Source organism: Pseudophryne corroboree, unplaced genomic scaffold (genome assembly GCF_028390025.1).
Source record: "Pseudophryne corroboree isolate aPseCor3 unplaced genomic scaffold, aPseCor3.hap2 scaffold_231, whole genome shotgun sequence".
Classification (NCBI taxonomy): Eukaryota; Metazoa; Chordata; class Amphibia; order Anura; family Myobatrachidae; genus Pseudophryne; species Pseudophryne corroboree.
Window position 1 is genome coordinate 815,045 of NW_026968963.1, and position 20,323 is coordinate 835,367.

The 20,323-nt window shown below is 41.8% G+C and overlaps 5 non-coding genes and 1 pseudogene across 5 annotated transcripts; all 6 read left to right on the forward strand.

Annotated features, from left to right (window-relative positions):
* The first annotated feature begins 9,160 nt into the window (after nt 1-9,160).
* Nucleotides 9,161-9,317, forward strand: LOC135010241 (U1 spliceosomal RNA). The gene has a single exon (XR_010209664.1). It is a non-coding gene; the product is annotated as a U1 spliceosomal RNA (small nuclear RNA).
* A 671-nt stretch (nt 9,318-9,988) lies between these two features.
* On the forward strand, nt 9,989-10,152 carry LOC135010237 (U1 spliceosomal RNA). Its single transcript, XR_010209661.1, has one exon. It is a non-coding gene; the product is annotated as a U1 spliceosomal RNA (small nuclear RNA).
* A 152-nt stretch (nt 10,153-10,304) lies between these two features.
* On the forward strand, nt 10,305-10,446 carry LOC135010245 (U1 spliceosomal RNA; annotated as a pseudogene).
* Nucleotides 10,447-11,138: 692 nt separating this feature from the next.
* On the forward strand, nt 11,139-11,302 carry LOC135010232 (U1 spliceosomal RNA). The gene has a single exon (XR_010209656.1). It is a non-coding gene; the product is annotated as a U1 spliceosomal RNA (small nuclear RNA).
* A 152-nt stretch (nt 11,303-11,454) lies between these two features.
* Nucleotides 11,455-11,617, forward strand: LOC135010242 (U1 spliceosomal RNA). The gene has a single exon (XR_010209665.1). It is a non-coding gene; the product is annotated as a U1 spliceosomal RNA (small nuclear RNA).
* Nucleotides 11,618-12,260: 643 nt separating this feature from the next.
* Nucleotides 12,261-12,424, forward strand: LOC135010233 (U1 spliceosomal RNA). Its single transcript, XR_010209657.1, has one exon. It is a non-coding gene; the product is annotated as a U1 spliceosomal RNA (small nuclear RNA).
* Nucleotides 12,425-20,323: the final 7,899 nt, after the last annotated feature.

A 20,323-nucleotide genomic window follows, 5' to 3' on the forward strand; every position in this document is an offset into this window, starting at 1 on the left:
AAGCTCTGTATCTGTAGGCATTCTATCTGCTCTATGCGAAAAGGTCATGGTGTGGTTACTCCATGACACTTCCCAATTTCCCGGCTTTCTGGGATTGGAGATGTTGAAACATAATAGGGACCTATCCACATGGTATTGGTGGAGCTTCAAACTAGGAGGGCTGGAGATATTAAACCTCCTGTCCACCGGTCTCCCACCATTTAACTCAAGTACCTCCCCTATCGTTAAAGGAAATGGTACTAGCCCTGATTTGCTATGACCTTGAGGTACTTGAGAGCATACCCAACAATCTGTTTTGTTTAACACATTACCCACTAAGGAGTGATAGTCACTCAATGGATGCCGGTCCATATGGATATTAAAACTGGATTGGCATTTCTTAATGCACCCATCTTCAATGACATTGTTACAGAGCCTACAGATACAGTTTTCTTCAGCTAACAATCCGTCACAATTTCTTCTATGGTCAATGCTATCGGATCGTTTTCTGATACTCGCCTTTGCTTGTTGGTTAGGTTGATCCTGGAAAACTACGCCTCCATCTTTATCATCAGAACCCATTCCAGAACCTCTATCGACCTCCATGGTACTCTCGCCGGAACAGACTGCTCTGGTCAACATCATGGTCAACAGGAAAATCCGGATCACAGTCTCTTGGGGCAAGTCCATCTTATAGGAGGAAATGGAGAAGAATGAGAAGGAGGAAAATGAAATTTGAGGGAGAGGGGATGGGAAGTGGAGGAAAATAATAAAAGGGAGTGGGGAGTCGACAACAGCTCTCGGTCTTCAAGGCTCAGGTGCCGCCTCAGTCCTCCTGGAACAGACACTCCAGTGATACAACCTCTACCGTCTGTTTCTTATCACGGGACTTCTCTGGATCAGCAACCTTCTTGCAGTGGGATGAATGGACCCAAGTCTCTCTCTCAGCAACCTTCAATGCCGTAGTGCTAGTCAATAAGACCTGGTATGGTCCTTCCCATCTGTCAATAAGGCAACCTGAGCGTAGAAAATTCCGTATCATTACATAATCCCCAGGTTCAATGTCATGACAATTACTATCTGGTAAATCAGGAATCACTAACTTCAGATTATCATTTTGATTCCTCAACTGTTTACTCATGTTAATCAAGTACTTTACAGTTACTTCATTGTTACATTTCAAATCATCCTGAGGGTTAATCATGGCATGCGGTTGTCGACCAAACAAGATTTCAAAGGGAGACAGATTAAGAGGGGACCTGGGAGTGGTTCTGATACTGTACAATACAATGGGTAAAGCTTCTGGCCATGTCAATCCTGTCTCTGCCATCACTTTACTCAATTTATTTTTAATAGTGCTGTTCACTCTTTCGACCTTCGCACTCGCCTGTGGACGGTACGGAGTGTGCAGCTTGCTATCAATTCCCATCAACTTACACATTCCTTGAAAGACATCACCTGTAAAATGGGTACCCCTATCACTTTCGATTATTCTAGGGATACCATATCTACATACAAATTCCTGCACAATTTTCTTAGCAGTAAACATAGCGGTATTTGTTGTCGCTGGAAATGCTTCGACCCAATTTGAGAAAACATCTATACAAACAAGTACATATTTCAAATTCCGACAAGGGGGTAATTGTATAAAGTCAATTTGTATTACCTGGAAAGGGCCGCCGGCAGGTGGGATATGGGATGGTTCTGTAGGTATTGCCTTTCCAATATTCTTTCTCAAACAGGTAAGGCATGACATTGCTCTTTTACTCGCATGAGAGGAGAATCCTGGGGCGCACCAGTATGCTCTTACCAATTTGCACATTCCTTCCTTGCCTAGATGAGTCAGCCCGTGAGCTGCTTCAGCCAGACATGGAAGATATGCTCTGGGGGCCACTGGTTTACCATGTCCATCCGTCCAGAGTCCTGAGGACTCCTGGCCACATCCCTTTGCCTTCCAGACTGCCCTTTCCTGTGTGGAACACAAATTTTGCATTTCACACAACTTCTGTGTGTTAATGGTATTAAATACCATTAATTGTGTGGTGTCTGTCTGTATGGGGGTAGCAGCTGCTAACTTAGCAGCTTCGTCTGCTCGGCTGTTACCAAGTGATACCGGGTCTTGGCTATATGTGTGTGCTTTACATTTGATAACAGCCACTCTGTCGGGTTCCTGTATCGCTGTTAGAAGCCTTTTTATGTGAGCTGCATGCGCTACCGGTGTACCAGCGGCCGTCATGAAATTTCTGAGGCGCCATAGGGCTCCGAAATCATGGACTACCCCGAATGCGTATCTAGAATCGGTGTAGATATTGGCTGACTTACCCTTAGCCAATTCACATGCTCTGGTTAGGGCGACCAGTTCAGCAACCTGGGCTGAGTGAGGTGGGCCTAGCGGTTCCGCTTCTATGGTGTCTTGGTCATCTACGACTGCGTATCCAGTACACAAGTCTCCCGAGTCTGACTGTCTATGACAACTACCGTCCGTGTAGAACGTGAGTTCTGCATCTTCCAGTGGGTTGTCACTGATGTCAGGCCTTGCGGTAAAATTTTGGGTCAAATATTCCATACAATCATGTGTATCTTCCGTTGTATTAAATCCTCCTTCCCCATCACTCTCACCTTCCACCCTTTGTGCCTGACCAGGCACACCTGGGAGATACGTTGCAGGATTTAATGCACTGCATCTCCTTATGGTGATGTTTACGGGGGCCATTAGTGCCAATTCCCATCTTGTAAATCTCGCTGATGAGACGTGTCTGGTTTGGGCAGAATTCAATAAGGCTGATACTGCATGTGGCTTATGGATTGTGAGGTTGTGGCCTAGCACGACGTCTTCGCTTTTTGTCACTAGCAATGCTATTGCAGCAACGCTTCGCAAGCATGTGGGGAGGGATCGCGCTACCGTGTCTAGCTGAGCGCTGTAGTATGCAACTGGCCTACTGGCATCACCGTGTTTTTGGGTTAGTACACCTGCCGCGCAACCAGCACTTTCTGTTCCGTATAGTTCAAAGGGTTTCCCATAGTCTGGCATACCTAGTGCTGGTGCCTGCGTTAGGCACTGTTTGAGTCTCTCAAATGCTGTTTCGGACTCGTCTGTATGCGAAATCCTATCAGGTTTGTTTGAGGAGACCATTTCCTGCAAAGGTAACGCCAAAATGGAAAACCCTGGGATCCAATTACGGCAATACCCACACATTCCTAAAAACGTTCTGATCTGTTGCTGGGTTTGTGGCAGAGTCATGTCTCTAATTGCTTGGATTCTATCAGCGGTCAGGTGTCTCAGTCCTTGTGTTAGACAGTGTCCCAAATATTTTACCTTAGTTTGGCATAATTGTAACTTGTCTTTGGACACCTTGTGTCCGGTGTCTGAAAGATGAAACAGGAGCTGTTTCGTATCCTTCAGAGATGCTTCCAGTGAATCTGAACACAGTAATAAATCGTCCACATACTGTATCAATACTGATCCACTGTCTGGTTGCAAAGACTGTAAACAATCATGCAAAGCCTAAGAAAATATACTTGGACTATCTATGAAACCTTGGGGTAATCGAGTCCACGTGTATTGGACTCCTCTGTATGTGAATGCAAACAAATATTGGCTGTCAGGGTGCAGAGGTACCGAAAAGAAAGCGGAGCAGAGGTCAATAACAGTGAAAAATTTGGCAGTGGGAGGGATTTGCATTAGGATGACAGCTGGATTTGGCACTACGGGGAACTGACTCTCAACTATTTTGTTAATCCCCCTTAGATCCTGCACTAGTCTGTAACCCCTCCCCCCACTCTTTTTCACAGGGAAGATGGGACTATTAGCAGTGCTGGACGTTCTTACCAGAATGCCCTGTTGTAGCAAGCGCTCTATTACTGGGTAAACTCCTAACTCCACCTCTGGCTTCAGAGGGTACTGTGGGATTTTTGGAGCTATCCTACCATCTTTTACTTGTACAACTACTGGAGCTACGTTTGCCATTAATCCAGTGTCTTGTCCGTCTTTTGTCCAAAGTGACTCTGGTATCTGAGATGTCATCTCTTCTATTTGGGATGGATTCCTATTTGTCATAATGGTATGTGACATTAATTTTGATGGGGAGTCTAACATGTCTCGCACTTCCTGAGCGTGTTTCTCAGGTATGTCCAAGAATACACCTTCAGGAGTACAATAAATGACGCACCCCATTTTACACAGTAAGTCTCTTCCCAGGAGATTGGTTGGTGCCGATGCAGCCAGCAAAAAGGAATGCTTGGTATGCAAAGGCCCTATTGTAATCTCGGCTGGTTTGCTAACAGGGTAGTGCTGGACTACTCCTGTTACTCCCATGGCTGGAATTGTCCTACCAGTGGTTCTCATGCCCACTGTCGAATTTATCACTGACCTGTGTCTACAAGAAAGTTTAAAGTTTTACCAGCTACATTAATTGCGATCTCGGGTTCACTTCCAAGATTGGCAATTAATTTTACTGGCTGCAGATTACAGGTATGGCCACACCCCTATTGGGTATGGTGACCTCCCTGAATCCCGCTGGCAGCAACTACTTGTGAGGGAGATAGTTGGGAACTACCAGAGGCATGCCAGTCTCTGTTTGGGGGATATCTTTTTGTTTCCCCTGTATGTGGCTCATAACTCCGTTTCTGCGGACCTTGCTCCCAATGTCGTGTGTCGTGTCGTTGTCTAGGGGTTTGGTATGAGTTTCGTGGATTCTTTACTCTACAATCTCGTGCCATGTGTCCCTGTTTGTGACAAGAATAACAAGTAACCATACTTGACTTACCCACAGGATTTGGTGATACAAACAAAGGCTGCCTTGTGGTCAGAGCCTGTATACTTACTGACATTAATTTGTCACCTTGTTGTTCCCTGTGTCTGGTGATGTTTCTGTCGTGATCAATAGCAGCCTCTCTCAAAGTAGCCACAGACAGACCTCGCCAACATGGTTGCGTGGTCTGTACCCTAGTCTTCAATGACTCTTTTAAACCATCCATCAGTACCGATACTGCTACTTCCCGATGGTTTGAGTCTGTTTTAATGTCCTCTATGCCTGTGTATTTGGCATTTCTAATAATGCTCTGTGAAAATACTCTGCAGCTGTCTCTGACTCCTTCTGTTTAATGGAGAATATCTTATTCCATTTAGCTACTGCTGGGAAATACTCTTTTAACTGCAAGTTTATTCTTTTCACATTATCTTGGTTGTACACATCTGTAAGAGGTACATCATGACCTAGTCCGCAATCAGCTAAAAATTGAGTTGCGTCGACATTTGAGGGTAAACATGCTCTCAGCAATATCTGCCAGTCTTTATTGTTGGGCTCTACAGTGTTACCTAAGTCTCTGATGTATTTTTGACTGGCAACTAAGTCTTTTCTAGGGTCAGGAAATTCAGACACTATGGTCCTTAATTCCATTCGGGAAAATGGAGTGTACATGGCAATGTTCCTAATGGGAGTGGCTCCTGATGCGTCTGTTTTCCCATTTGGCACTGCTATTACTCTAACAGGTGTAATTCTAACAACCTCATTCTGTGTAGATTCTATAGGCTGTGGTGAAATAGTTTCAGCATAATGCATGGTGCCGTACTTACCAGTTGATACGACCTCACCTATCCCTCCGCTAGGGGCCTTTACTAATCTCGTGGGTGGAGCTGTGCCTACTGTGGTCTCTGCTATGGTGGCTGCTAGAGAGAGCGCTGAAATCGTTGCCGATTCGTCCTCTTGATCACACTCCTGAGGAAAGTTCAAAACAGGGTACAACTTGCACGGGTTAATACTTGCATGGGTTAATGGGTTAACATTATCATTAACATTTACACAGTTACTAAGTGATTTTGTGTTACTCCTTAGTGCGTCTTTCTCCGCAATCAACTTCTCTCCTGATATGTATGGTGGCGGCGGGGCCGTGGCAATCAGTTTTCTGTTAGAGCCAGATCCCGCCGCCTGAGCCAAACCTCTCTGTATCTCACCTTCCTGTTGCCACAACTGTAAATAATCATAATGCTGGATTCGTCTCTTTGTTGATTTTATGAGACATATCCTCCTCCTTAAATTTTGTAACACTTCTGAGCTGAAGCTCCCTACTCTTGGGAATTTCTCCCCGTCATGTACAGTCATTCTCTCCCATTCATCACATAAAGTTTCTGTGTGACTTCCATATTTCTCACACATTATATACCTGGCCGACCCAATTGGCCGGACCACTGAATCAACCCGAACCGAGGTTGATCGCCCCCTACCTGAACAAGTGGCACCCATAGTTCGAAAGTGTTGCTTTATTTAGCCAACCCTTTACGCAAAACCAAATGCCAACAATAGGCTGACGGTGGCGGTTTACCGAGTACCCCACTCACTCGCCCACGCCGACCAATACGACCTGATCACACCGATATGGTGCTGGCGTACTCGACCTAGGGCCCCTGCGACCTGAACCTCTATTTACTGGAACCTGCGAGGGTTATCCGAAGAACACTTACTCTTTCCAGTAACTATTGGTTGCTGGATAGTTCCTGAGTGAGCAGCGAACTTCCCTTAAAATAAAAAAATTACACAAATCACGTTAGAGTGTACAGATAGCGTTTGTGACCCCTTTACTCTAATGGTATTAGGTCAGATTACTAACTACTGCACACACTTACGTGCGGTCCAGTCGTTCAGTACACAAACAACTAAGCTTATGTACGGAAAGACCAATGGAATCGAAACTTACGACTGCGAATTCCTTCAGCCAGAGCTTATATGGCCTATATGGGTGTTGCACCAACCCTTTTCGGTGTTGTGCCTGTGAACTGTATAGCAGACTTCCTTGTCAGCTGTACCTGGACCTCCTGGTCTGTTATGACCTCCTGGTCTTGTTACAGTATGACCTCCTGGTCTGCTATACTCTAATGCTCAAAATTGTATATTTAACCAGAGATGCCTCCCTAGCCACCGTGCACGTCACTTACACGCATGTACCTCACGAGTACTCGACTTTTCTTGTGGTTCAACCTTTAAAAATTGTAAAAACACTCACTCATCACATGTACACTTTTGTTTCTATTTCTATTTCTGCGCAGAAATTTTTCTTCAGATCAGGTGTGTTACCAATTAGGAGCAGGATCTGTTAACTAAATTTCGGACACCCAAAAATAGACTTGCGTTATTTCTCGCCTCGCGTTATTTATCGCTTTGCGTTAAAAATCAACTTATCGTGACTTGAGCTACGTGGGCGTAACCGGACGCTCCGTTGCGTAACGTACGCTGCGTGCGTCGGCCTTTGGATTGCGTACGCAAGTCTTTGTTAGAGACACGTATACGCAAAGCAAAGATCCACCGTAACACAATTTATACTTTTATCAATGTAGATGATCCTTGATCATCTACCACACAAACACACTGACTTCGCCTTATCTCCCAGGCGAAACTGTGTGTTTGTCTATCTTTTAACTATATTACCTTTACTCTTAAACTATGAAATAACGGCAACTCTCTTTTTAGCACTTCTATCAACTATAAAAACTGGCAGACAGGAGATTGATATACGAAAATGAAAAAGAAAAAGAAATGCAGATATATATATGTGTGCGTGCGTGTGTACGCAAGACAGAAAAATAAACAGTTTTAAAAGACACTAGCGTTTTGTTCTTACCTCCGGTTCCCGGATTCCTTCAGCACTCTTTACCTAAGTGAAGCAGACGCTTATCCTGTCAGCACTACGAGGGATACAACCTCCCGCCCTTTGCTGAGGGATAATGTCTGCTGATCTACCTAGTGCAGATATGTGAAGGACGGGCGAGCCGCCAATTGATAAAGCTGAATATTTATCGTATATAAAACACTTTAAGAGGTCTAAGAACACTATACGCTATCTACGTAAGAAGTACCGTAAGGGTACGCAAGTTGTGTAGCGATCGCTCAGCCGTAGTCGAGACGCTCAAGCGTCACGTTCGCTTACGGCCCAGTGATCACAGGCAGGCACGCTATTGGCTGCCGACTAACGTAATGATTCGCTATAGCGTAGCGTACGCTCGGGACCACGAGGAGATCACCAGCGGTGCAGACGCTTACAACGTTTAAACCTTTATCTCTATACCTTTAACGATGAGATACATAGTATACCTTAGTGTAGAGACAGAGTGTAAGTGCAACCTGGTGTAACCTGATTAACTACAAAGCTGCTTGAGCGTCACCGGCGCTCAGAGAATACTTAACACTATAAAGAATACACAGATACCTGGGCTTAGGGTCCGAAACCTATTATATGTATTATGACTATTATACTTGCAAAAAGAATCACAGTACAAAGCATACACTACAATATAACATAAACCAACTAACCAGATAAACTACACAGGAAATACAATACAATACAATTAAAGGAAAATACGAGAGAAAGAGTAGAGAGAGAGAGATAGAGAGAGAGAGAGATGGCTCACAGTAAGACAATATGATTACGGAGAAAACTTACGCACTAGGGGAACGATCGCATGCGCCTCGATATCCAGCTCCCGATTATCAGCAATGAGAACCGTTGAAGAGAGAGAGAACTGGATACGGTCGGCCTGCCTATTTATGCCCCACACACAATACAATTCAATGGTCCCTACAATCTCATTGTTCATTGGACACAGGAATTCGGCTTCGCATTATAACAAAAGGTCATAGGTTGATTCATACAGGTGGGCTGTGACTATTTCCAACTGCTCAGGTGGGAGGGAAACTGGGTTTCCCGCCGCATGGGTAATAAAGTGCAAATAAAGTAAATGTTCATAAACTTCTTATGTCCATAACTATTCGCACGAGCGATTGATCTGCTTCAAACCAACACCGGAATATTTCTAATTAAATATTCTTCCGATGGATACTAAACACCACTGTATTACTCCTGTCTGACCCTTCGTATCAAACAAAGAGGGATTCCTCTGTTCATAAACATTCTATATTAACCAAACTTTCAGAATCTATCAAAGGGACCATGATCTACAAAATACATTATTAGTGAAAATATGTTACGATTGAGTCGCACGCTACAACCACATAAACTCTACCGTAAATACGCATACCATGCGCCTGCGGGTGCCCGCGACTGTGAGTATGCGCACGTACGGGAGAGCGTACGCATGCGCAGCACGGACCTGGGTGAGGTGCAAATATGGTAGTGTGCATAGAGATATTTTTCTGACTTTGACAGACCCTTCGCAGCTCTAGCCCAACTCCTACTTACCTGCCAGGTGAGATACTATGATCATGTAGGTGCTTCTCCCAGGGCAAGGCTCACCCATTGCACTCTGGGTGTGCTGCCCCTGTGATTTCCCCAAATGTGGGAAACTTGACTGCATAATTTGTGTTTCCCCTGGTCAGCTCTCGTCAGATCTCTTTGTCTCAGGTCTCTCTCCAGCCTAGTTTGCTGTCTGTTTCAACTTCTCTTTTCTTGAGCCGCTCCCTTCTATGCCCTTGCGCACTATCTTGACTTCTCCCATCTGCTTACTTTGTGCCTTCCAACGCACAATGCGAACTACAGGTAGTGCTGCAGGGCCCACACCCTTTTACTTGCCTTACAGAGCAGCTCTGGAGCTATTACAGTGCCCAGCTGCTGCAAGTAATCAGCTTGAATGCTTCAGGGGCTGGGGTATAGCCAACATGAGCCCCACACCGAAGTAGGGTGGAGGTGTTTAATGCGAACTAGGGGTCATCCAAGCGCCGCAAAAGGCCGCCATGCCCTGCACGCCCCTTTTCTCTTTTCATATGCAGACGAGGGTTGAAGCCAACTTTGACCCACTGCTTGGATGACATCACCATATGCAAATCCATCTGCTGCAGGCCTTCCCCCAGGAATGCTTGTACTAGTTGTTGCATTTGGTTTGTTGTTTGGGGGTGCTTCAGTATTAGGCAGCCTTCTGCCCTCCCATGTTCATCTGAAAATATGTGTTCTCCCTGCAGTTGTTGTCCCCAGATGAGAGTTCCCTTGTGCTGCCTCAGTTGAATCTCCTTTACTTGACAGAGATGTGCCTGAGCAGCGGCCCTCCCCAGCCCTATCCCAAATCATACTTATTTTGCATAGGAGATATCATGGTCATGAAGATTGTTCTCCCAGGGTGAGGTTCATTCATTGCATTCTGGGTATGATGACCCCTGTGATTTCCCCAAATGTGGGAAACTCGACTGCATTATTTGTGGTAGTGGGGGACTGTGTTTGTGCTTTCCTCTGGTCAGCTCTGGTAAAATTCAGATTTCTTTGTCTCAGATCTTCCTCTAGCCTTGTTCTTCTTTCGAGAGTTCCCTTGTGCTGCCTCAGTTGGATCTCCTTCACTTGACAGGGGGGTGCCCGAGCAGCGACCCTCCCCAGCTCTAGCCCAACTCCTACTTACCTGCCAGGTGAGATACGATGATCATGTAGGTGCTTCTCCCAGGGCAAGCCTCACCCATTGCACTCTGGGTGTGCTGCCCCTTTGATTTCCCCAAATGTGGGAAACTTGACTGCATAATTTGTGTTTCCCCTGGTCGGCTCTCATATAATTCAGATCTCTTTGTCTCAGGTCTCTCTTCAGCCTAGTTTGCTGTCTGTTTCCACTTCTCTTTTCTTGAGCCGCTCCCTTCTATGCCCTTGCGCACTATCCTGACTTCTCCCATCTGCTTACTTTGTGCCTTCCAACGCACAATGCGAACTACAGGTAGTGCTGCAGGGCCCACACCCTTTTACTTGCCTTACAGAGCAGCTCTGGAGCTGTTACAGTGCCCAGCTGCTGCAAGAAATCAGCTTGAATGCTTCAGGGGCTGGGGCATAGCCAACATGAGCCCCACACCGAAGGAGGGTGGAGGTGTATAATGCGAACTAGGGGTCATCCAAGCGCCGCAAAAGGCCGCCATGCCCTGCACGCCCCTTTTCTCTTTTCATATGCAGACGAGGGTTGAAGCCAACTTTGACCCACTGCTTGGATGGCATTACCATATGCAAATCAATCTGCTGCAGGCCTTCCCCCAGGAATGCTTGCACTAGTTGTTGCATTTGGTTTGTTGTTTGGGGGTGCTTCAGTATTAGGCAGCCTTCTGCCCTCCCATGTTCATCTGAAAATATGTGTTCTCCCTGCAGTTGTTGTCCCCAGATGAGAGTTCCCTTGTGCTGCCTCAGTTGAATCTCCTTTACTTGACAGAGATGTGCCTGAGCAGCGGCCCTCCCCAGCCCTATCCCAAATCATACTTATTTTGCATAGGAGATACCATGGTCATGAAGATTGTTCTCCCAGGGTGAGGTTCATTCATTGCATTCTGGGTATGCTGACCCCTGTGATTTCCCCAAATGTGGGAAACTCGACTGCATTATTTGTGGTAGTGGGGGACTGTGTTTGTGCTTTCCTCTGGTCAGCTCTGGTAAAAGTCAGATTTCTTTGTCTCAGATCTTCCTCTAGCCTTGTTCTTCTTTCGAGAGTTCCCTTGTGCTGCCTCAGTTGGATCTCCTTCACTTGACAGGGGGGTGCACGAGCAGCGACCCTCCCCAGCTCTAGCCCAACTCCTATTTACCTGCCAGGTGAGATACTATGATCAGGAAGGTGCTTCTCCCAGGGCAAGGCTCACCCATTGCACTCTGGGTGTGCTGCTCCTGCGATTTCCCCAAATGTGGGACACTTGACTGCATAATTTGTGTTTCCTCTGGTCGGCTCTCATATAATTCAGATCTCTTTGTCTCAGGTCTTTCTCCAGCCTAGTTTGCTGTCTGTTTCCACTTCTCTTTTCTTGAGCCGCTCCCTTCTATGCCCTTGCGCACTATCCTGACCTCTCCCGTCTGCTTACTTTGTGCCTTCCAACGCACAATGCATACTACAGGTAGTGCTGCAGGGCCCACACCCTTTTACATGCTTTACAGAGCAACTCTGGAGCTGTTACAGTGCCCAGCTGCTGCAAGAAATCATCTTGAATGCTTCAGGGGCTGGGGCATAGCCAACATGAGCCCCACACCGAAGGAGGGTTCATCCAAGCGCCACAAAAGGACGCCATGCCCTGCACATCCCTTTTTTCTTTTCATATGCAGACGAGGGTTGAAGCCAACTTTGACCCACTGCTTGGATGACATCATATGCAAATCCATCTGCTGCAGGCCTTCCCCCAGGAATGCTTGCACTAGTTGTTGCATTTGGTTTGTTGTTTGGGGGTGCTTCAGTATTAGGCAGCCTTCTGCCCTCCCATGTTCATCTGAAAATATGTGTTCTCCCTGCAGTTGTTGTCCCCAGATGAGAGTTCCCTTGTGCTGCCTCAGTTGAATCTCCTTTACTTGACAGAGATGTGCCTGAGCAGCGGCCCTCCCCAGCCCTATCCCAAATCATACTTATTTTGCATAGGAGATACCATGGTCATGAAGATTGTTCTCCCAGGGTGAGGTTCATTCATTGCATTCTGGGTATGCTGACCCCTGTGATTTCCCCAAATGTGGGAAACTCGACTGCATTATTTGTGGTAGAGGGGGACTGTGTTTGTGCTTTCCTCTGGTCAGCTCTGGTAAAAGTCAGATTTCTTTGTCTCAGATCTTCCTCTTGCCTTGTTCCTCTTTCGAGAGTTCCCTTGTGCTGCCTCAGTTGGATCTCCTTCACTTGACTTTTTAAAGTTTTTCTAGGAAACGTTCTAGATGAATGCTTATTAGCCTTTGTCAGTATGTACTTTTTGCAAAGTGTCTCTGTGGCGCAATTGGTTAGTGTGTACGGCTATTAACCAAAAGGTTGGTGGTTAAATCCTACCCAGGGACGTAATTGACCTTGTGATCAGATTTTGGTGATATTTAAGTAGACAAGTCAAAATTTCAAACCCCCTCTTATTGTGTAGGGTACCTAGCCTTCTCTGATGTAATCAGAGTTAGATTTGATTCAGTGATTTTATAAAAACAGCTAGGAAGCACAATTTAGCAGTGGGTTGCAGAGAAAAAGAAATATGCTGGCAAAAAAATCCAATTGAGTGATTAAACAGCTCTTCATTTCTGGCTTTATTTTTATGCTAACAAATTTGTTCTCTGAAAAGTGTCCACAAAGCCAAGTCTCTGATTAACACCTTTGTAGGGATGGTTTTTCACATATTACTAAATTAAACTTGCTTCATTGTAAAGGCAGCAAGATGCATCCTCATTTCAATGTCTACTGAAATAATACAAGTTGACACCAGGAAACATTAACGCCACTGCATCCTTGCTGCTTTCTCATGTGGAAGTCTGTTTAATGTGAAAACAAGGTGATATCTAATTAGCACACAAGTAAGGAATTAAGAAAATCTTTATTTAAGGGTGAAGATGTTTCTCACAAAATCGTTGCCCCAATGCATCATTGAAATTCAAGCTGGAAAGATGATTTTAATATATCACTTGTACATTTTGTATTGCTCTTCTGGTGACAATGTAGTTTGTTTTTGTCAATTACCATTTTAATAATAGGGTAAAGAAAATTAAGTGGATTTTTGAAAGAAAACAATACTGTCAATATACTATTAAAACAAATTAAAATGGTAAAAGAAATTGTACTTTAAGTAAAAATAAAAGAGGCAAAATATCAATCCCAGTTTTGGATTACTTTAATTAACAAAAAAAAAAATGCATATAGCAGAGGATAGTTTCAATCTGCCTACCTCTGGGTTATGGGCCCAGCATGCTTCCATTGCTGTACTCTGCTGCACATGTAAGTGCAAGAGATCCTGAAGCACTCACTCATCATGGGAAAGTACCAATGTGTTTCTTCGTTGGTTGATGGAAGAAACATCTTACAAAAACTCTCCAGATTATTGACTTTTTAAAGTTTTTCTAGGAAACGTTTTAGATGAATGCTTATTAGCCTTTGTCAGTATTTACTTCTGCAAAGTGTCTCTGTGGCGCAATCAGTTAGTGTGTACGGCTACTAACCAAAAGGTTGGTGGTTCAATCACACCCAGGGACGTAATTGACTTTGTGATCAGATTTTGGTGATCTTTAAGTAGACAAGTCAAAATTTCAAACCCCCTGTTATGGTGTAGGGTACCTGGCCTTCTCTGATGTAATCAGAGTTAGATTTGATTCAGTGATTTTATAAAAACAGCTAGGAAGCACAATTTAGCAGTGGGTTGCAGAGAAAAAGAAATATGCTGGCAAAAAAATCCAATTGAGTGATTAAACAGCTCTTCATTTTCTGGCTTTATTTTTATGCTAACAAATTTGTTCTCTGAAAAGTGTCCACAAAGCCAAGTCTCTGATTAACACCTTTGTAGGGATGGTTTTTCACCTATTACTAAATTAAACTTGCTTCATTGGAAAGGTAGCAAGATGCATCCTCATTTCAATGTCTACTGAAATAATACAGGTTGACACCAGGAAACATTAACGCCACTGCATCCTTGCTGCTTTCTCATGTGGAAGTCTGTTTAATGTGAAAACAAGGTGATATCTAATTAGCACACAGGTAAGGAATTAAGAAAATCTTTATTTAAGGGTGAAGATGTTTCTCACAAAATCGTTGCCCCAATGCATCATTGAAATTCAAGCCGGAAAGATGATTTTAATATATCACTTGTACATTTTGTATTGCTCTTCTGGTGACAATGTAGTTTGTTTTTGTCAATTACCATTTTAATAATAGGGTAAAGAAAATTAAGTGGATTTTTGAAAGAAAACAATACTGTCAATATACTATTAAAACAAATTAAAATGGTAAAAGTTATTGTACTTTAAGTAAAAATAAAAGAGCAAAAATATCAATCCCAGTTTTGGATTACTTTAATTAACAAAAAAAAATGCATATAGCAAAGGATAGTTTCAATCTGCCTACCTCTGGGTTATGGGCCCAGCATGCTTCCATTGCAGTACTCTGCTGCACATGTAAGTGCAAGAGATCCTGAAGCACTCACTCATCATGGGAAAGTACCAATGTGTTTATTCGTTGGTTGATGGAAGAAACATCTTACAAAAACTCTCCAGATTATTGACTTTTTAAAGTTTTTCTAGGAAACGTTTTAGATGAATGCTTATTAGCCTTTGTCAGTATTTACTTCTGCAAAGTGTCTCTGTGGCGCAATCAGTTAGTGTGTACAGCTACTAACCAAAAGGTTGGTGGTTCAATCACACCCAGGGACGTAATTGACCTTGTGATCAGATTTTGGTGATCTTTAAGTAGACAAGTCAAAATTTCAAACCCCCTCTTATTGTGTAGGGTACCTGGCCTTCTCTGATGTAATCAGAGTTAGATTTGATTCAGTGATTTTATAAAAAACAGCTAGGAAGCACAATTTAGCAGTGGGTTGCAGAGAAAAAGAAATATGCTGGCAAAAAAATCCAATTGAGTGATTAAACAGCTCTTCATTTTCTGGCTTTATTTTTATGCTAACAAATTTGTTCTCTGAAAAGTGTCCACAAAGCCAAGTCTCTGATTAACACCTTTGTAGGGATGGTTTTTCACCTATTACTAAATTAAACTTGCTTCATTGGAAAGGCAGCAAGATGCATCCTCATTTCAATGTCTACTGAAATAATACAAGTTGACACCAGGAAACATTAACGCCACTGCACCCTTGCTGCTTTCTCATGTGGAAGTCTGTTTAATGTGAAAACAAGGTGATATCTAATTAGCACACAGGTAAGGAATTAAGAAAATCTTTATTTAAGGGTGAAGATGTTTCTCACAAAATCGTTGCCCCAATGCATCATTGAAATTCAAGCTGGAAAGATGATTTTAATATATCACTTGTACATTTTGTATTGCTCTTCTGGTGACAATGTAGTTTGTTTTTGTCAATTACCATTTTAATAATAGGGTAAAGAAAATTAAGTGGATTTTTGAAAGAAAACAATACTGTCAATATACTATTAAAACAAATTAAAATGGTAAAAGTTATTGTACTTTAAGTAAAAATAAAAGAGCAAAAATATCAATCCCAGTTTTGGATTACTTTAATTAACAAAAAAAATGCATATAGCAAAGGATAGTTTCAATCTGCCTATCTCTGGGTTATGGGCCCAGCATGCTTCCATTGCAGTACTCTGCTGCACATGTAAGTGCAAGAGATCCTGAAGCACTCACTCATCATGGGAAAGTACCAATGTGTTTCTTCATTGGTTGATGGAAGAAACATCTTACAAAAACTCTCCAGATTATTGACTTTTTAAAGTTTTTCTAGGAAACGTTCTTGATGAATGCTTATTAGCCTTTGTCAGTATGTACTTTTTGCAAAGTGTCTCTGTGGTGCAATTGGTTAGTGTGTAAGGCTATTAACCAAAAGGTTGGTGGTTCAAACCCACCCAGGAACGTAATTGACCTTGTGATCAGATTTTGGTGATATTTAAGTAGACAAGTCAAAATTTCAAACCCCCTCTTATTGTGTAGGGTACCTGGCCTTCTCTGATGTAATCAGAGTTAGATTTGATTCAGTGATTTTATAAAAAACAGCTAGGAAGCACAATTTAGCAGTGGGTTGCAGAGAAAAAAAATATGCTGGCAAAAAAAATCCAATTGAGTGATTAAACAGCTCTTCATTTTCTGGCTTTATTTTTATGCTAACAAATTTGTTCTCTGAAAAGTGTCCACAAAGCCAAGTCTCTGATTAACACCTTTGTAGGGATGGTTTTTCACCTATTACTAAATTAAACTTGCTTCATTGGAAAGGCAGCAAGATGCATCCTCATTTCAATGTCTACTGAAATAATACAAGTTGACACCAGGAAACATTAACGCCACTGCATCCTTGCTGCTTTCTCATGTGGAAGTCTGTTTAATGTGAAAACAAGGTGATATCTAATTAGCACACAGGTAAGGAATTAAGAAAATCTTTATTTAAGGGTGAAGATGTTTCTCACAAAATCGTTGCCCCAATGCATCATTGAAATTCAAGCTGGAAAGATGATTTTAATATATCACTTGTACATTTTGTATTGCTCTTCTGGTGACAATGTAGTTTGTTTTTGTCAATTACCATTTTAATAATAGGGTAAAGAAATTTAAGTTGATTTTTGAAAGAAAACAATACTGTCAATATACTATTAAAACAAATTAAAATGGTAAAAGTTATTGTACTTTAAGTAAAAATAAAAGAGCCAAAATATCAATCCCAGTTTTGGATTACTTTAATAAAAAAAAAAAGCATACAGCAGAGGATAGTTTCAATCTTCCTACCTCTGGGTTATGAGCCCAGCATGCTTCCATTGCTGTACTCTGCTGCACATGTAAGTGCAAGAGATCCTGAAGCACTCACTCATCATGGGAAAGTACCAATGTGTTTCTTCGTTGGTTGATGGAAGAAACATCTTACAAAAACTCTCCAGATTATTGACTTTTTAAAGTTTTTCTAGGAAACGTTTTAGATGAATGCTTATTAGCCTTTGTCAGTATGCACTTTCGCAAAGTGTCTCTGTGGCGCAATCAGTTAGTGTGTACGGCTATTAACTAAAAGGTTGATGGTTCAATCCCACCCAGGGATGTAATTGACCTTGTTATCAGATTTTGGTGATCTTTAAGTAGGCAAGTCAAAATTTCAAACCCCCTCTTATGGTGTAGGGTACCTGGCCTTCTCTGATGTAATCAGAGTTAGATTTGATTCATTGATTTTATAAAAACAGCTAGGAAGCACAATTTAGCAGTGGTTTGCAGAGAAAAAAATATGCTGGCAGAAAAATCCAATTGAGTGATTAAACAGCTCTTCATTTTCTGGCTTTATTTTTATGCTAACAAATTTGTTCTCTGAAAAGTGTCCACAAAGCCAAGTCTCTGATTAACACCTTTGTAGGGATGGTTTTTCACCTATTACTAAATTAAACTTGCTTCATTGGAAAGGTAGCAAGATGCATCCTCATTTCAATGTCTCGTGAAATAATACAAGTTGACACCAGGAAACATTAACGCCACTGCATCCTTGCTGCTTTCTCATGTGGAAGTCTGTTTAATGCGAAAACAAGGTGATATCTAATTATCACACAGGTAAGGAATTAAGAAAATCTTTATTTAAGGGTGAAGATGTTTCTCACAAAATCATTGCCCCAATGCATCATTGAAATTCAAGCTGGAAAGATGATTTTAATATATCACTTGTACATTTTGTATTGCTCTTCTGGTGACAATGTAGTTTGTTTTTGTCAATTACCATTTTAATAATAGGGTAAAGAAAATTAAGTGGATTTTTGAAAGAAATCAATACTGTCAATATACTATTAAAACAAATTAAAATGGTAAAAGTTATTGTACTTTAAGTAAAAATAAAAGAGCCAAAATATCAATCCCAGTTTTGGATTACTTTAATTAACAAAAAAAAAGCATATAGCAGAGGATAGTTTCAATCTGCCTACCTCTTGGTTATGGGCCCAGCATGCTTCCATTGCTGTACTCTGCTGCACATGTAAGTGCAAGAGATCCTGAAGCACTCACTCATCATGGGAAAGTACCAATGTGTTTATTCGTTGGTTGATGGAAGAAACATCTTACAAAAACTCTCCAGATTATTGATTTTTTAATGTTTTTCTAGGAAACGTTCTAGATGTATGCTTATTAGCCTTTGTCAGTATGTACTTTTTGCAAAGTGTCTCTGTGGCGCAATCGGTTAGTGTGTTCGGCTATTAACCAAAAGGTTGGTGGTTCAATCCCACCCAGGGACTTAATTGACCTTGTGATCAGATTTTGGTGATATTTAAGTAGACAAGTCAAAATTTCAAACCCCCTCTTATTGTGTAGGGTACCTGGCCTTCTCTGATGTAATCAGAGTTAGATTTGATTCAGTGATTTTATAAAAACAGCTAGGAAGCACAATTTAGCAGTGGGTTGCAGAGAAAAAAAATATGCTGGCAGAAAAATCCAATTGAGTGATTAAACAGCTCTTTATTTTCTGGCTTTATTTTTATGCTAACAAATTTGTTCTCTGAAAAGTGTCCACAAAGCCAAGTCTCTGATTAACACCTTTGTAAGGATGGTTTTTCACCTATTACTAAATTAAACTTGCTTCATTGGAAAGGCAGCAAGATGCATCCTCATTTCAATGTCTACTGAAATAATACAGGTTGACACCAGGAAACATTAACGCCACTGCATCCTTGCTGCTTTCTCATGTGGAAGTCTGTTTAATGTGAAAACAAGGTGATATATAATTAGCACACAGGTAAGGAATTAAGAAAATCTTTATTTAAGGGTGAAGATGTTTCTCACAAAATCGTTGCCCCAATGCATCATTGAAATTCAAGCTGGAAAGATGATTTTAATATATCACTTGTACATTTTGTATTGCTCTTCTGGTGACAATGTAGTTTGTTTTTGTCAATTACCATTTTAATAATAGGGTAAAGAAAATTAAGTGGATTTTTGAAAGAAAACAATACTGTCAATATACTATTAAAACAAATTAAAATGGTAAAAGTTATTGTACTTTAAGTAAAAATAAAAGAGCCAAAATATCAATCCCAGTTTTGGATTACTTTAATTAAAAAAAAAGCATACAGCAGAGGATAGTTTCAATCTGCCTACCTCTGGGTTATGAGCCCAGCATGCTTCCATTGCTGTACTCTGCTGCACATGTAAGTGCAAGAGATCCTGAAGCACTCACTCATCATGGGAAAGTACCAATGTGTTTCTTCATTGGTTGATGGAAGAAACATCTTACAAAAACTCTCCAGATTATTGACTTTTTAAAGTTTTTCTAGGAAACGTTTTAGATGAATGCTTATTAGCGTTTGTCAGTATGCACTTTCGCAAAGTGTCTCTGTGGCGCAATCAGTTAGTGTGTACGGCTATTAACTAGAAGGTTGGTGGTTCAATCCCACCCAGGGATGTAATTGACCTTGTTATCAGATTTTGGTGATCTTTAAGTAGACAAGTCAAAATTTCAAACCCCCTGTTATGGTGTAGGGTACCTGGCCTTCTCTGATGTAATCAGAGTTAGATTTGATTCATTGATTTTATAAAAACAGCTAGGAAGCACAATTTAGCAGTGGTTTGCAGAGAAAAAAAATATGCTGGCAGAAAAATCCAATTGAGTGATTAAACAGCTCTTCATTTTCTGGCTTTATTTTTATGCTAACAAATTTGTTCTCTGAAAAGTGTCCACAAAGCCAAGTCTCTGATTAACACCTTTGTAGGGATGGTTTTTCACCTATTACTAAATTAAACTTGCTTCATTGGAAAGGCAGCAAGATGCATCCTCATTTCAATGTCTCGTGAAATAATACAAGTTGACACCAGGAAACATTAACGCCACTGCATCCTTGCTGCTTTCTCATGTGGAAGTATGTTTAATGCGAAAACTAGGTGATATCTAATTATCACACAGGTAAGGAATTAAGAAAATCTTTATTTAAGGGTGAAGATGTTTCTCACAAAATCATTGCCCCAATGCATCATTGAAATTCAAGCTGGAAAGATGATTTTAATATATCACTTGTACATTTTGTATTGCTCTTCTGGTGACAA